At 44.9% G+C, this 16,188-nt stretch overlaps 1 protein-coding gene across 5 annotated transcripts in view; it reads left to right on the forward strand.

Annotated features, from left to right (window-relative positions):
• HOMER2 (homer scaffold protein 2) overlaps positions 1-16,188 on the forward strand; it is a 128,127-nt gene that overhangs the window by 70,110 nt on the left and 41,829 nt on the right. Inside the window, exon 2 of one of the 5 annotated variants that reach the window (XM_086364345.1) lies at positions 1,016-1,179. The exons of the other annotated variants lie outside the window; for them this stretch is intronic. The gene's annotated coding sequence lies outside the window, so the exon portion shown is untranslated. The remainder of the gene's footprint in view (positions 1-1,015; positions 1,180-16,188) is intronic. 5 annotated transcript variants of the gene reach the window in all.

A 16,188-nucleotide genomic window follows, 5' to 3' on the forward strand; every position in this document is an offset into this window, starting at 1 on the left:
AAGGGCCTGAACTGCTAGGGGGCAGACGGAGGCTGGAGATGTTCTTGCCATCTGCTGGCATGAGACTCCTGGGGTTCTGCTCTTCTGACAGATCTGAAGGTGGGAACACCTGAAATAGGGCTGCAGGGAGGTCAGATGTGGGCGCCAAGCCCAGGAGAGATAACCCGGGGAAGCATCTGGGGGCAGACATCTGAGCATCGTCATACAGCAATGGTACTTGAAGATGTGGACGTGAGTGTGTGTGAGCGCTCCACAGAGAAGAACTCAGGAGAACAAGCAAATAAGGCCCTGAGGTCCATCCCACGCCTCTGCTAAGATAGGGCCTGATATTCAAGTAGAACATAGAAATGAGCTTCCCGTGGGAGGGGAATCTGAGCACTGTGATATCCTGTACCGTGGCTCATGGGCAATGACCCAGCCTGGTCAGGGATCCCAGGCAGCGACCCCTGGCTGCCATACCTGAGCCCTCAGCTCTGCACCCTCGGGTGCTGGCATTCTCCACCAGTGTTCACTCGGTGTCACTGCCAGGGTGTGCTGTCTGGCACAGTGTTCCATTCATCTGTCTGTCTGTCCCTAGGGCCAGGAGTTAGATTTTTTAAAATAATTTTATGTGATTTATTTTTAACTTTTTTTATTATTATTTTTGCTGCACTAGGTCTCTGTTGCTGGTCTTGGGCTTTCTCTGATTGCAGTAGGTGGGACTACTGTTTGTAGCCATGTGTGGGTGTATCATTGCGGTGGCTTTTCTTGTTTCAGAGCTCAGGCTCTAGGCATTCAGGTCAGTAGTTGCAGCATGTAGTGTTAGTTGCCCTACGGCATATGGGATCTTAGTTCCCTGACCAGGGATTGAACCCATGTCCTGTGCATTACAAAGCAGATTCTTAACCACTGGGCAACCAGGGAAGTCCCCCGAGCGTTAGATTTCTGAAGGACTTTTAAGAGTGCAGATAGAGGTCTGGACTTGGGTGCTTGGGCGATGAAGGGCTCCAGCAACCCAGCCTGCTCTCTGCCCCAGGTGGCCTTGGGAATCTACTGCCCCAGTGTTCTCCACAACCCCAACTCTGAGCGGCTGTGAGGAGTGTAGGGTCCAGTCCTCGGCCTCGGCAGCTGTCCCAGGAACGCTCCCCAGAACTGAAGGAGGCCTGCTTTGGGGCCCCCACATCTGAGCTCTTGGACCAGGTGAGCTGGTTATAGTTTTGCCCTTGGCATTGTGGGAAATACTAGAAAGGAACTTTTGCTTTCTTGGGCACATCTCATATGATTTCCACATTGCATCAAAGCCAAATAATTTAGTTTAGCAAATATTTTGGACTTACATTGTGCATCCAAACCAGTTTCATGGTGAGTGCAGCCATGAAAGTGAAAGATGCTTGCTGCCTGAAGGAAAGCTCTGACAAACCTGACACGTATTAAAAAGCAGAGACATCACTTTGCCGACAAAGGTCCATGGAGTCAAAGCTATGGTTTTTCCCAGTAGTCATGTACAGGTGTGAGAGTTGGACCATAAAGGAGGCTGAGCACCAAAGAAATGGTGCTTTCGAACTGTGGTGCTGGAGAAGACTCTTGAGAGTCCATTGGACACCAAGGAGATCAAACCAGTCAATCCTAAAGGAGATCAACCCTGAATATTCACTGGGAGGACTGATGCTGAAGCTGAAGCTCCAATACTTTGGCCACCTGATGCGAAGAGCTGACTCATCTGAAAAGACCCTGGTGCTGGGAAATATTGAAGGCAAAAGGAGAAGAAGGAGGCAGAGGATGAGATGTTTAGATAGCATCAACGACTCAATGGACATGAATCTGAACAAACTCTGGGAGATAGTGAAGGACAGAGAAGCGTGTAGTGCTACAGTCCATGGGGTCGCAAAGAGTTGGATATGACTTAGCAAAGTGAACAGCAACCACAATTGTGCACACAGGAGAGAGGTGCATTGCTAGTGCATGTCAGAGTGAACTCACTGTGGCTTAAGAACAATGGATTTATTATTATTTACTAGGTTTCCTTCTCTTAAGACACACAGTGTTTCAGCCTCATAATATTATACTAAACATGTCACTTCTCCCTTACTTGGTGCTGGGACTTGTTGCTGTCCCCACAGGGGCAGGTCCTCCCTGCTTGTGTCTTTGGTGTCATGTGCAGTGTCCATGGGTGCAAAGAACTGTCCAGCAACTCCCACCCAGGGGCTGGGAGGGTAGGAACCATGCCGAGTAGGAACCATGCCCCAGCTATTTCATTATTTCCCCAAGACAAAGGGCAGTTGTTCTGCTTTAGGCTCCTTTGGCAGGTAACTAATGCACTTTCCTTTTTGGCTGGAATCCTAACAATTCTTGAGAGCACCTTTGTGAAATCCTGCTGATTAGAAAGCTCTCTGGCAGTTACATGTGATTTCAGTCCATAAAGAAGTGAGAAAACAAATTACTCTTTCATAAATACTGCCTGGAAGGTTAAAATCTCTCCATAAATGGGGTCCACAAGGATGATATGAATAATAAGTGACTACTTGGTTCACTAGGTTGGAAATGGTTAACTTTGAGTTAGAAACAAGCCCAAACAACCACTAAACCCGAGGATTCTGACTCTTTCTGGGGTAGCTGGTGGTTTGGAAATACCCAGCCAAGCTCAGAGGGCCCCTTGGGATTTCAGTTCTATTGGTGCCAAATCCCCATCCAGCTTCAGTCATTTCTGTTCCCTTGTGATCTAAACTTTTTAAGGAAAAACAGTTTACTGAAGTGTACTCTTGAGTACTCAGTTGCCTCCAACTCTTTGCGACCCCATGAACTGTAGCTGTCCAGGCTCCGCTGTCCATGGCGTTTCCCAGGCAAGAATACTGGAGTGGGCTGCCATTTCCTCCTCCAGGGGATCTTCCTGACCCAGGGATCGAACCTGCGTCTCCTGCATTGGCAGGCAGATTCTTTACCACTGAGCTGCCTGAGATGGCATACCATCTGTACATAATTGATGTACACAACTTGGTGAGTTTGGAGATAAGAACACCCTGTGAAACCATCACCACAGCCTACACCGTAAAGACACCCATTCCTTCAAAAGCTTCCTCGTGGCCTTCTTGCTTATTTGTGTATTTGTGATAAGAACACTTAACAGAAGATCTACTCTTTGCAAAATCGTAAGTGTACAATATAATATTAATTGCTGGCACCATGCTGGTCAGAGTTTGGTGGTTTTTTTTGGCTGACCACCAGGGAAGTCCCTGTATGAAGTTCTAAGAGCACCTATCCCTCTCCCTCTGTCAACCATGGTGTTTGGGGTCCTGTCACATCTGTCTTATTTGGTCTGGGTAGTTCTACACTTGACCTTTAGATTGGAAAGCAAGCAACTGGCCTCTCTTGCCCAGACACGATTTCAGGTTGTAGCAAGGCTCACTGTCTTTACCTTGCATGCATTCAGTAACCCTAGTGTCTCTCTTGCCGGAGACAACCCTGGCACTGTGGTCACCATTCCATGGTCTTTCTTGTGCACTCAGGTAGGTCCAGAGTGCCCTGGATTCTGAGGCAGAGGCCATGGGCGTCTTGTTACTGGGGTGTTCCTATATAACTGCAGAATAGATGATTGCTAACTTAATATATATACTAGTGTACACCTTTATAAGAATGAGATCATAGAATAATGTTTTCCTGTAATCTCTTTTCACTTTAATACTGTATATTCTTATTAACATCTGTAGTGTTAGTGTTGGCTAGCTTTGGTTGGAATTCTGGAACATCTGGGTTCTTTTTGTTTGTTTTTTTAAATAAATTTATTTATTTTAATTAGAGGTTAATTACTTTACAATATTGTATTGGCTTTGCCATACATCAACATGAATCCGCCACAGGTATACACGTGTTCCTCATCCCGAACCCCTCTGCCTCCTCCCTCCCCGTACCATCCCTCTGGGTCATCCCAGTGCACCAGCTCCAAGCTTTGTTTTCTCCGAATAAAGAGATTTTGAGTGACACCGGAGCCCTTCAGGGTCTAGCTAGCTCTGTTCAGAAGGATAGAGGACACAGACTGGACTCAGCAACACCTATTAGCCTCCTTATTCAGTAGCTTCTGGATGTAAGTCATTGAACTATAGTTTAATGAAGTTGAGAGTATATCACAATGGATAAAGAAAAAAAGAACACCTTTCCATCTTATTAAATACTACAGTTTTTAAAGGATGAATGGTATGTCTTGATGGGTCTATTATACTTAATTTAAACAATCCCTCACTTTGGAACATTTAGATTATTTAAAAGGGGTATGCGTGTGTGTAATAAACAGCTCTTCAGTGACTGTCCATTTGCCTGTATACTGTACACATCCTTATTTATTGCCCTTGAATAGATACTAGAAGTGGAGTTGCTGGCTTTAAGAGAATGCAGTCATGTTGTTTTTTTTTTTGGCTGCACCACGCAGCATGTGGGATCTTAGTTCCCTGACCAGGATTCAAACCTGTGCTGGCTACAGTGGAAGCACAGACTCTTAATCCCTGGGCCACTAGAAGTCTCAGGAGAATGCAGTTGTAAGGCTTTTGATTCACGATAATAAATTGCCTCCCAGAGCATTCTCTCAAGTCACACCCCATTAGTAGTGTAAAAGAGACAGATGCATTCCACTCTAGTAGGCTGGATATTTTTTTAATCCTTTTTTGGTATTGTGGTAAAATGCACACAACATACGATGCGCCATCGTGACCACATTTAAGTGTGCGCTTCACTGGCCTTGAGTGCTTTCACATTGTTGTGCAGCCGTCACCGCGTCCATCTCCGAACTTTGTCAGCAGAGAAGTGCGTTTTTTTTTTGTTTTTTTGTTTTTTTTTTTAGTCTGTACAATTTGATGCTGGAAAGCTTCTCAGTGTTTTAGCTCACTGTTCTTTTTTTACTGAGAAGGTGCAGCTTGTGGTCAGGTGCTGTGGACACTGGGTGTCTCTGCACTGCAGTCCTCCGCATGGTCAGAGCTGCCTGAGGCTCCGGACAGCTCCCTCCGTGGAGCTCCGCACCCCCAGCCTTGGTACTGGCCGGCTTTGCTGCCCCCTCTTGCCCAGCTTGCCCACCTCTGCTCCACCTGCCTTTTCAGTGCCTACTATTTGCAGTTTTCTCTCCCATGCCTTTGAGCTGTTCTTCAAGGTTGCCCTTTCCTGCCTCATCCACCTTAGGCCCTCTCCATCAATACTCCCTAGGAGCTGTTCCCGGTGAATTTAAGGTTCTTGCCTCATCTCAAAATAATTTGGAGACAAAGTGATAGTAAGAATTGGATTTATTTAGAGAGAAACACATTCCACAGGCAGAGTGTGGGCCATCTCAAAAGGCAAGAGGCCCTGAAATATGGTGCAGTTAGCTTTCATGGGCTGGATCATTCATAGGCTAATGTGTGGGAGGATTATTCCAGTTATTTGTGGGAAGGAGTGAGGATTTCTAGGGATTGGGCCAGTGCCCACGTTTTGGCCTTTGATAGCTGGCCTCAGAACTGTCATGGGGCTGGTGGGCGTGTCACCTAGCTTATGCTGATGTGTTAGGGTGAACGTGAAGAGGCTCGGGGTCCACCGAAAGTTGACTCTTCTGCCATCTTGGATCCAGTTGGTTCTCACCAGTCTTTGTCATGTCCTGAGGCCATGTCATTCTTTTAAAGATTGTGCCCTGCCCTCTTCCCTCCCATTTCAGCAGCACACTCTGCTACTGTTGTTGGAAAATATACAGAATGTAAGTTTAGCACTTGAACCCCTTCTAAGTGTTTTCACAATTCATCAGCATATAGACCATTCAAAGTGTTGTGTACCTGTCACTGCCGCCCAGCTCCAGAACTTCTTCATTCACCCAAACTGAGGCTCTGAGCTCATTAAGCAGTAACACTCATTCTCTCCTGCCCTCAAACCCTGGAAATCACCATTCTACTCTCAGTCTCTGCTTTTGATGGTTTGATTCCTGTATGTGGAATCATACAGTATTTATCCTTTTGTGTCTGGCTTATTTCACTTAGCATCATAATTTTCAGGGTTCCTCTGTATTGTAGTATATGTCAAAATTCCATTCCTTTTAATGCCTGAATAGTACATTCCATTATATGTGTGTAACACATTCAGTTTATCCATTCACCTGCTGGTGGACATTTGAGTTGTTTCTGTCTTTTGGCCCCTGTGCATAGTGCTGCTCTGAAGATTAATGGATAAGTATTTATTTGAGCCTTGAATTTCAGTTCTTTGGGGGTATATACCTAAAAATGGAATAGTCGGATCATACAGTAATTGTGTTTAACTTTTTGAGTAACTGCCAAACTGCTTTCCACAGTCCCAGCACCGTGCAGGGAGCCTGGACCTAGGAGTCCAGAGAAAAGGGTCCAAGCAGAGTGGGATGAGAACCATTTCCTAAGGCATACAGAGCTTTACTGTGTGATCACCGTCCACCTGTCGTGTTAATAGTTTACTCTTCTAAGCAGTGGCTTCTGCAGCTTTAAGGTAGGTAGCCAGAGAGAGGGCTGCTGTTCAGGTGAAACCACAGAAGCAAGAACAGTGACGGAGACATGGTGGGCAGGAAGGTGGGTTCCTTGGGCTATCAGTACCAGGTCAGGCTCTCCATCTCTACCAGCAGGCACCATTGGCCAGGAGAGGCCAGGGGGCTTCCAGCTTCATGCGAGAAATTTTGGAAGGATCTAGTGCTCTCTTCTTGTAACTCAAGCCTGTGTGAGATGGTCACGGTGGCCTGGAAGCAAAGTAAGAACTGTGGACATGCTCCTGAGGCACCGGGCACTTCTGTAACCACCTCTCCCCCAGCCACAGGGGTGCTGAGCTTCAGCTCTGCCCAGGCCACTCTGCACATGTGGAGCATGGCAGAGCCCCATAGAGCATCTTCCTAGTCTTTGAAATATGGCCCGCCCACCATCTGCAGGTTTGCTTGTATCTCTCAAGGTTGCCTTCTGTAAAAAAAAAACCATTTGCTTTGGTATTCACTGAAATCCTTTCTTGCCCCTTTCTAAACCCCCATTTTCTGTGTTTTCAGTATTTATGAAAGCATTAAAAAAATCCTCCTGTAAATAAAAGACCCTGAGAGGGACTTCCCTGGTGGTCCAAGTGGTTAAAACTCTGGGCATCTACTGCAGGGGGCGTGGGGTCAATCCCTCGTTGGGGAACTAAGATCCTGCAGGCTGCATGGTGCGATCGATCAATCAATCTATCAAATGATTGATAGAAAGAAAGAAAGAAAAGAGACAGTAAAATAGGCAGCCTAGCATGAGGTGGGTTCCTCCCTGGGACAGCAGTGACCCAGGAAAGACAATGGAGGCCCCAAGTGGGCACGCATTCTGTCTGCCTGGGGAGTAGGTCACCTTCAGTCAGGTACATCACGTTCCCCTGGAGATATGCTAAGTATCCATTGCCCTCCATTGCACGCCCACTGGGAAGGCTGTAATGAAAAAGACAGTAACAGATACTGGCAAGGATGCAGCACATTGGAACACTCATCCAGCACTGATGAGGGGACAGAATGGTGCAGCCTCTTTGGAAATACGCCTGGCAGTTCCTCAAAAAGTTACACATAGAGTCACCATATGACCATATGACTATACCACGCCTAGGTATAAACCCCAAGAGCCAAGAAAACATGTCCACATAAATCTAGTACACAGATAGTCGTAGCAGTATTATTTATAACAGCCAAAAGATGGATACAATACAAATGTCCATCAGCTGATGAATGGAGAGACAGAATGTAGTATATCCATACAGTGGACTAATAGCTCAGCCATAGAAAGGGATGAAGTACTAATACATGCTACATCATGGATAAATCTTGAAGACCTTGTGCTCAGTAAAAAAAGCCAGACACACAGAAAGCCACATATTGTGATTCTATGTATATGAAATGTCTAGAACAGGCAGATCCATAGAGATGGAAGGGAGATCGGGGTTGCCTGGGGCTAAAGGAGGGAAGAATGGGAGTGAATGCTAATGAGCATGGGGTTTAGGGGTGATGAAAATGCTCTGAAATTAAATAGTGGTGATTTTATTTATTTATTTACTTATTCAGAGTACAATTCTCTGGATAAACTACAAACCACAAAACTGTACACTTTAAAAAAAAATAATTTATTTGGCTGAACCAAGTCTTAGTTGCGTCATGCAGGATCTAGTTCCCTGACCAGAGGTTGAACCAAGATCCCCTACGCTGGGAGCACGGAGTCCTAACCAGGGAAGTCCCTGAACTGGACAGGATGAGTTTTATGTTACCTGATTTATAGCTCCATAAAAATAATTTGAAAATATCCATAAAATTAAAATTTTGCCAGTTCTGTATTTGTGTGTGTGTGTGTGTGTGCCAAATCTGGCAACTATCCTTGCCACCTACTTTTTGTAGATAACGTATTATTGTAGTACACACATGAAATGTCTACTAGTCTGAGAGACAGGCTGATAGTGTAAATGAATACAACACAAATGCTCTTTTGAGGTATGTCTGCACCTTTGGTTTTGTATTTTACACTTTTGCAGTTGACTTGGCAAGTTACCAGCCTGTTGACACCGTGTGATTCTAATTTTAAACAAGAGGTTCCTAGGAAAACAAAAAGAACTTTCCCCCCTGAACCCAAATTCAGAGTGGTAAGGTGTATATTTAACCAGGGTTGGCTTCCCAGATGGTGCTAGTGGTAAAGAACGTGCTTGACAGTGCAGGAGATGTAAGAGACTTGGGTTTGACCCCTGGGTTGGGAAGAACCCCTAGAGAAGGAAATGGCAACCCACTCCACTATTCTTGCCTGGAGAATCTCATGGACAGAGGAGTCTGGCAGGCTACAGGCCATGGAGTCACATAGTCGGATATGACTAAAGTGACTTACACACACGCATGGCTTCTAGAACCGGCACCAGGATCCCTGTTGCTGCTGCCTGGGGAACCCAAAAGAAAAAAATGAACTGCAAAACCAGTTTGCCATAGTACTCTTTGCAGGAGAGGAAAAAACAAGTCCCAGGTGGAAATGAACCCTGAATGTTCATTGGAAGGACTGATGCTGAAGCTCCAATACTTTGGCCACCTGATGCGAAGAGCCAACACTGGAAAAGACCCAGATGCTGGGAAAGAACAAGGGCAGGAGGAGAAGTGGATGAAAGAGGATGAGATGGTTAGATGGCATCACAGACTCCGATGGACATGAATCTGAGCAAGCTCCCGGAGATAGTGAAGGACACGGGAGCCTGGTGTGCTGCAGTCAAGGGGGTCACAAAGAGTTAGACATGACTATTGACTGAACAACAATAACAAAGGCTTATAAACAAACTTTTTAAGCTATGAAAAATTTTTGTTAATTATGAAAGTGCACAGGTGTTCTTTTTGAAGATTCTTTTCTGTTTAATTTGCTGATGATAACAGGGAGAGAGCACTAGTTCTCTTTGGCGGTGTGGAGCTGTCTAAGGTGGAGAAGGGGATTATCTTCCCCACAGTGATGTCTCACGCCTATAATTAACATATCACAATATTCCTTTAACAGGCTGCTATTACGAACAAAAAAGAGCTTTGCAGACATTATCACATTTAATCTGAGAGCAGACCTGGCTTATGTTAAGGTCAAGGGAAGTGACTTGACCAAGGTCATACAGGTGAACAGGTCCTCCTTGGGTGCATGTACTGTTCCTGAACCAATTTTCCCTTTATTCTTAATGAAGAGAAGCAGCCCTCTTCCTCTTCAGCTGTGTCTCTGACAGGTAGACAGAGCCATGAAAGGAACTAGAATTAAAACCAAACCCATAAAAAGGAACGGATTTGAGTCAGTTGGAATGAGGTGGGTGAACCTAGATCCTATTATACACAGTGAGTGAGTGAGTGAGTGAAGTCGCTCAGTCGTGTCCGACTCTTTGCAACCCGGTGGACTGTATCCCACCAGGCTCCTCTGCCCATGGGATTCTCCAGGCAAGAATACTGGAGTGGGTTGCCATTTCCTTCTCCAGGGGATCTTCCCAACCCAGGGATCGAACCCAGGTCTCCTGCATTGCAGGCAGATGCTTTAACCTCTGAACCACCAGGGAAGCCCAGAGTGAAGTAAGTCAAAAAGAAAAAAACAAATATCAGATATTATTCATACAGAATCTAGAATCTAGAAAGATAGTACTGATGAACTTATTTGCAGGGCAAGAATAGAGACACAGGGGTAGAGCGTGGTCTTGTGGACACAGAGGGGGAAGGAGAAGGGGTACAAATTTCAAGAGTAGTGTTGATATACATACACTATCGTGTGTAAAATAGATAGCTAGTGGGAAATTGCTGTATAACACAGGGGGCTCAGCCTGGTGCTCTGTGAGGACCTAGAGGTGGGATGGAGGGGTGAGTGGGAATGGGTCCAAGAGGGAAGGGTCACATGTATACATGGAGCTGATTCACATTGTTGTACAGCAGAAACCAATTGTACAGCAATTATACTCCAATTAAAAACATACTGTTAAAAAAAAACCCAAACCCTGTTATGTTCTTGACACAAAATGGTCACTGTCAAGTCATTTCAGTATATATTTCAGAGGTCCATCACTCTGTTTTCCTTTCCTGATAAAGGTTGGACTGTTATGTGGTGGGCTTTCAGGATGATATGCAACCAAGTGGATTTTTGCAAAGCTTAGTCAGCCTGAAAGACCCTGCTTCAATGCTTTTTCCTGCTCCCCTGCTGTTTTCCTGCCCTGGTCCTTCATCTCTGAGGATGGCTTCTCTTCCTGCCCCTGTTGTGGGTGCCTCTCAGCTGGGTGGTCCATTTTCTCCTCTCTCCCTGGGGACTCTCCCTGAGTGGTTTCATTTACCTGTGATTATTTTTTTTTATTTATGTATATATTTGGCTGTTCCAGGTCTTTAGCTATGACACATGCAGGATCTTCAGTCTTCCTTGTGGCATGCAGGATCTTTAGTTGTGGCATGTGGGATCTAGTTCCCTGACCAGGGATCAAACCCAGGGCCCCCTGCATTGGGAGCATGGTGTCTTAGCCACTGGACCACCAGGGAAGTCCTCCACCCCTGATTTTTATTCAGCTGTTGCAGTGAGTTTCCCAGTCTAGTCTCCTAACCTTGCAGTCACTCCAAGTAGGGTCCCAGTTGCCTTCTAACATCTCTAGATGGTTCATAAACAAGGTCCACTGTTGAGGACTCATATTTCCTCTCAATTGCCCAAGCCAGAAAACGTGGTTCTTTTTCCTCTCTTATCCTTTTCCACACTTGATCTTACTAACAAACAAACAAAAACAGCTTTACTGAGCTATAACTCATACATCATACAATTTACTTATATAAAATATACAATTCATTGTTTGTACAATCATCAAAACCATCTCACTCTAGAACATTTTTTCCTCCTCCAAGAAGCCCAGAACTTATTATTATCAGTCACTCCCCATTCTCCCCACTTTATGTTTACTATAGATGAGTACAAAAGCCCTCAACACTTAAAATTGAGAACATTATTTGTTCAGTCCTGTAAGAAAATAATATCTTCTTAGTATATGGAATGATGTTGATGAGTCATGTCTTCAAAACAGACATGGCATGAAGTCTTCTGTATTTTGTTTTTATCTAGCGTAACAGGAAAACCTCCAGGCACAGACATGCTACAGCACCAGGAACAATGCCGACTGCTTCTTGGGCAGTGTTTTGCACTCTCTTGAATTAGCTGTCCCAGGAATCATTCATCATTATGGCTTGGCGGCTCAACACCTGGCTTTTTAGAAATCATCCCTTGGATGTTTTCTAATTCTTGGCTTTTGGGGTTCACAGCACGTGAATCATAAAATTCTGCTTTGAGGTTTAAAACTCCCATCTTTCACCATAGATTCCAGAGGAGTGAGTTCTTTAGTGTAACTGTTCAATATGCTGCGTATAGAATACATCACAAATGTATGTTGAAATCCTAAAAATAAGATGCCTTCCACAGATGAAACATCATGCATAGAAGGTGCCTGCTGGTGCAGTGGCTGCTTTGTAAGTGCAGGTCACACACGTGTATGAGGCTCAAAAGACAGGCGTTGGTGATTTCTCTGAAGCCTTGGGTAGAGAACACAATCTCTAAATGATGATATCCCATAATTGTGAGAACAACTATCCAAGTGCATTTAACATTTTTCCTACATATATATTTCTTGGAATGTATTTGGAAGAGAAAATAGCTTTGACATAAATTGGCCACGGAGCACAGTTGGAGACGGTGGCCCCTAAGAGAAAAACCGATTTCCTTAGGTGGGTCATTCAGTGTTCCCCTGGCTTCAGCCCACCCTCAAGGCCTCGTCTCTTCCCTGCCCTTCCGGTATCCCTGAGTGGTGCTTGCCAGTCTCTGAGCACACCTGTCACATCTGCAGTCATGTCCCCCTCACATGCTAAACCCCAATGATTTCCTGGATTCTGGGCTGGGTTAGAGGCGGGGTTTGGAGGAGGGAGAGGGGTTTCTATGCAGGAGTAGCAGGGTGCCATTTGAACACAAGATGGGATTGCAGTGTTTCTGGTTTTTTTGTTTTAAGTATTTATTTGTTTGACTTTGCTGGGTCTTAGCTGTGGCATATGGGGTCTAGTTCCCCAACCATAGATTGAACTGGGCCCCCTGCATTGGGAGGGCAGAGTCTTTTGTGTGTGTGCGTGTATGAGTGTGTGATTCTAAGGTCTTTATTTATTGTACAATGTGTTGTGATAGTTGACATTTTAAATAAAAAATATCTTGAGAATTGGGTCTTTTAAAAAAAAAAAAACTGGAGGATAATTACAACGTACTGTTAGTTTCTGCTGTATAACACCGTGAATCAGCCCTGTGTATAAATGTATCCCCTTCCCCTTAGGCCTCCCTCCCACCCCTGCCCCATCCTACCCCTTGAGATCATCACGAGCGTTGAGCTGAGCTCCCTGTGCTGTGCAGCAGCCGCCCACTAGCTGCCTGTCTACACATGACGGTGTGTGCACATCAGCGCTACTCTCTCGGTTCGTCTCACCCTATCCTTTCCCCACTGTGTCCAAAGGACCATCCTCTAAGTCTGCGTCTCTATTCCTGGGGAGGGTGGAGTCTTAACCGCTGGAATACCAGGGAAGTCCTGGTATTGAGGTGTTGCTGATGAGTTTTGTTTTATTTTCTCCCTTGATCCTGTCCTTGGTCTCATCCTCCCATCATATGTTTACCTATCCAGCATCCAAGATAGGTAAACCCACCCCCATGCAGATATTCGCCTTCCATCACAGATTTGCTCTTCTGAGATTCTGCCTCTCCCTCTTCCCATGACTGGGATCCTCTCCCAGTGCTCTGGGCCCAGCACCCCTTTCGGACGGTGCAGAGCCTTTCCCAGAGCACATGGTAATAGACCTGTGGGCCCTCCAGGGCAGCCCTCAGCCTATGAACCAGCCCCTGAGCTCTGTCAGACCCACATCACAGGAGACCCACAGGAGGACGTGGGCTGAGAGCTCCTGAGAAACTGTCAGACCCTCTCCCATAGAGCTAGCATCATCAAGGAAGCCTGTCAGCGTTCATCAGGATGCTTGCTTCATTCTGTTCCCTGACGTAAATGTGACCCGAAAGGGGGATCCCCAGTCAGTGGAGTAGGAAGTTTGTGACAAATGTGACTTATGTGATAGCTCTCATTTATCAGGTTTGTTAATCTGGGCAGTTTGGGGGCAGGTGGAAATCCCTTTAACAGAATGGGTCTGCTGTGACCCACTTAAAGGGGCTGAGACTGGGCAAGGACACAGATTCTGGCTAAGGTTGGCCAGGTGCAAGTTTTATCCAGGGAGGTGCCACTCTGTTGTTCTAAGAGGGTTTAGGGAATGATTTCCGGGTCCCCACTGATGGTTAGTACTGCCTGCATTGTATACTTAATTCCCTGGACTTCTGTTTCTAGATTCTGTTCTGTTCCATTAGTCTGTCTGTTATTTGCTCATACCTCTTATTTCATTTGCTGGAACCTTATAATAATATATTTCAATATCTGGCTAAATTATGGCTAAACCTCCTCGTTGCTCTTCATCTTCAGAATTTTCTTGGCTATCCTCTCATATTAAGTCTTCCACATGAATAACTCTGTCTAGTTCTAAAAATAATTCTGTTGATACTGGCATTTTTAAGATGTATATATAATTTAGGGATAATTGACGTCTTCATATTGACCTTCCCTTGTAAGAACATGATGTCTTACTTATTAAGGTTTTCTTTTGTTTGCCTGAGAAGTTATCTTTATTTTTTCAGAACAGATCTGGCTTCTTAAATATATTCCTAGAAATTGGATCTTTTTTACTGCTACTGTAAATGGAATCTTTTATTTATTTTTATTTTTTGGCCATACCATTCAGCATGTGGGATCCTAGTTCCCTGACCAGGGATGGAACCTGCACTCCCTGCATTGGATGGTGAATTCTTGGACCACCAGGGAAGTCCTAAATGGGATCTTTTAAAATCTATTATAATGTCTATCTGGAAAGGCTACTGATTTTATTTTTCTTTGGTAATTTTTTACTTAGTCACCTTACTGGATTTTATTATTCATAGTTACTTTTTCAGTTGATTTTTTTGGGTGTTCCAGATGTGTGATCCGTTATCTGCAAATAATGATAACTTTATTATGGGGATTTTGTATGAAAGTAGAATTACAAGATACTCGTCAGTTTGGTAGGTTCTTTTTATGAAAGAATATGCTAGAACCTTTTGTCCATTATTTCCTTTTTCCACCAGATCTTTTTCCTAGGCTTGGGGCCTCAACCCTGCCAGCAAGGGCCTGTTGGCCTAGACGTAGATTGAGGGCAGAGAGCTTGGTGAGCCAGCTTCTGTTCCCACATGCCAGGTGCTCAGTGCAGGGCCTGTATCTTCAGAGCACGAGTTAGATGTCTCACAATGCTGTGGTGGGGACTTCCCTGGTTATCTAGTGGTTAAGAATCTGCCTGCCGAGGCAGGGGAAACAAATTCAGATCCCTGGTCCCGTAAGATCCCACATGCTGCTGAACAACTGAAGCCCGTGCACCACAACTACCGAGCCTCAACAAGAAAAGTCACCACAGTGAGAAGCCTGCACGCTGTCACAAGGAGTAGCCCCTGCCCGCCCCAACTAGAGAAAGCCAGCATAGCAATGAAGACCCAGCACAACCAAAAGTAAATAAATATTTTTTTAATTAAAAAAAATTTTTTTTTAATATGCTATAGTAGGACTCAAAGTACTAGTGGAAGGCCAGTCAAAGGGGAGGATGCTTTAGCCCCGGTGAAGGGCACATGCATGGTCCTGTGAAAATGCAGGTGCTTTGGTTTGGAGGTGTTAGCAGAAAAGCACAGAGCCTGTCTGGTGCTCAGTACCCATGGATCATTCTGATGCATCTGGAGCTGGTCCTGTGTGGCACAGAGCCAGGGAGGGTCCTCAAAGCTGGGTGGACAGTGCCAGACCCATTGAGGTTTGGGCCGAACACTTCTCTTGGAGCTGTGTGAATGATGTGCACAAGGATCTAAGACCCAAGGAAGATAAACTAATGAGGGCATCCTAGGAGACTTTGGAACATGTTTAAAGGACTGTAAGATAATGACTAAATGGTTTGTTTTCATTCACATCAGACAGAAGTCAGAATAATAAGAATCATGAGGTTTTACAAGTTCATATCAGGAAAAGCCTAGTTGCAAGTGAGAGATTATAATAAAATATCACTTTACTTTTTTTTCCTGCAAAAAGTAGTCATGCCAGTTCTTTGCAGAATCATTTCGCATGGAGCCAGAAATCGTTCATTGCAGGAGTGGCCTTTCTGCTGAGCGGTTTTCATATTCCAAACATACATATGTTTCGCAGTGTCTAATTATTCTTGGGGACAATTACTGTCAGGTTCCCAAATGTGTTCAATGAGCAGCAATTGGTGTTTATTCAGCTCTAAAAAGACTGTGCAAGGGAACAGTAGGTTATATTGTCTGCCTAAAGGAACGGTTTGCCATCCGGAAACATCTGCTTTCTATTTAAAGCACTGAAGAAGGAATGGGAGTATATTTCAAATATACTCCCTAAGCATCAAACACCAAAGAAAGGAGAATAAAATTGGGTATGAAGGTAGTTTCTGTTCTCTGATATACACTCTTCAGCGTTTCCCTGCTGGGAAGGAAAGGTGGCCTCCTGGCATGGACAGTTGTGTTTCCTTTGGGTTTTTCTATTTATACTGATTTGCACACTTACAGGAACTGACTTCTGTGTCCTAGTTCCAGCTCTTACTTTCTCCGGTAGGGCAGGGCACGGTGCTCTTTCAGAGTTGGAGTCTGC

Source organism: Bos grunniens, chromosome 21, assembly GCF_055505025.1.
Source record: "Bos grunniens cultivar Pamir isolate PY7600 chromosome 21, Bosgru_T2T1.0, whole genome shotgun sequence".
In the NCBI taxonomy this organism is placed as follows: domain Eukaryota; kingdom Metazoa; phylum Chordata; class Mammalia; order Artiodactyla; family Bovidae; genus Bos; species Bos grunniens.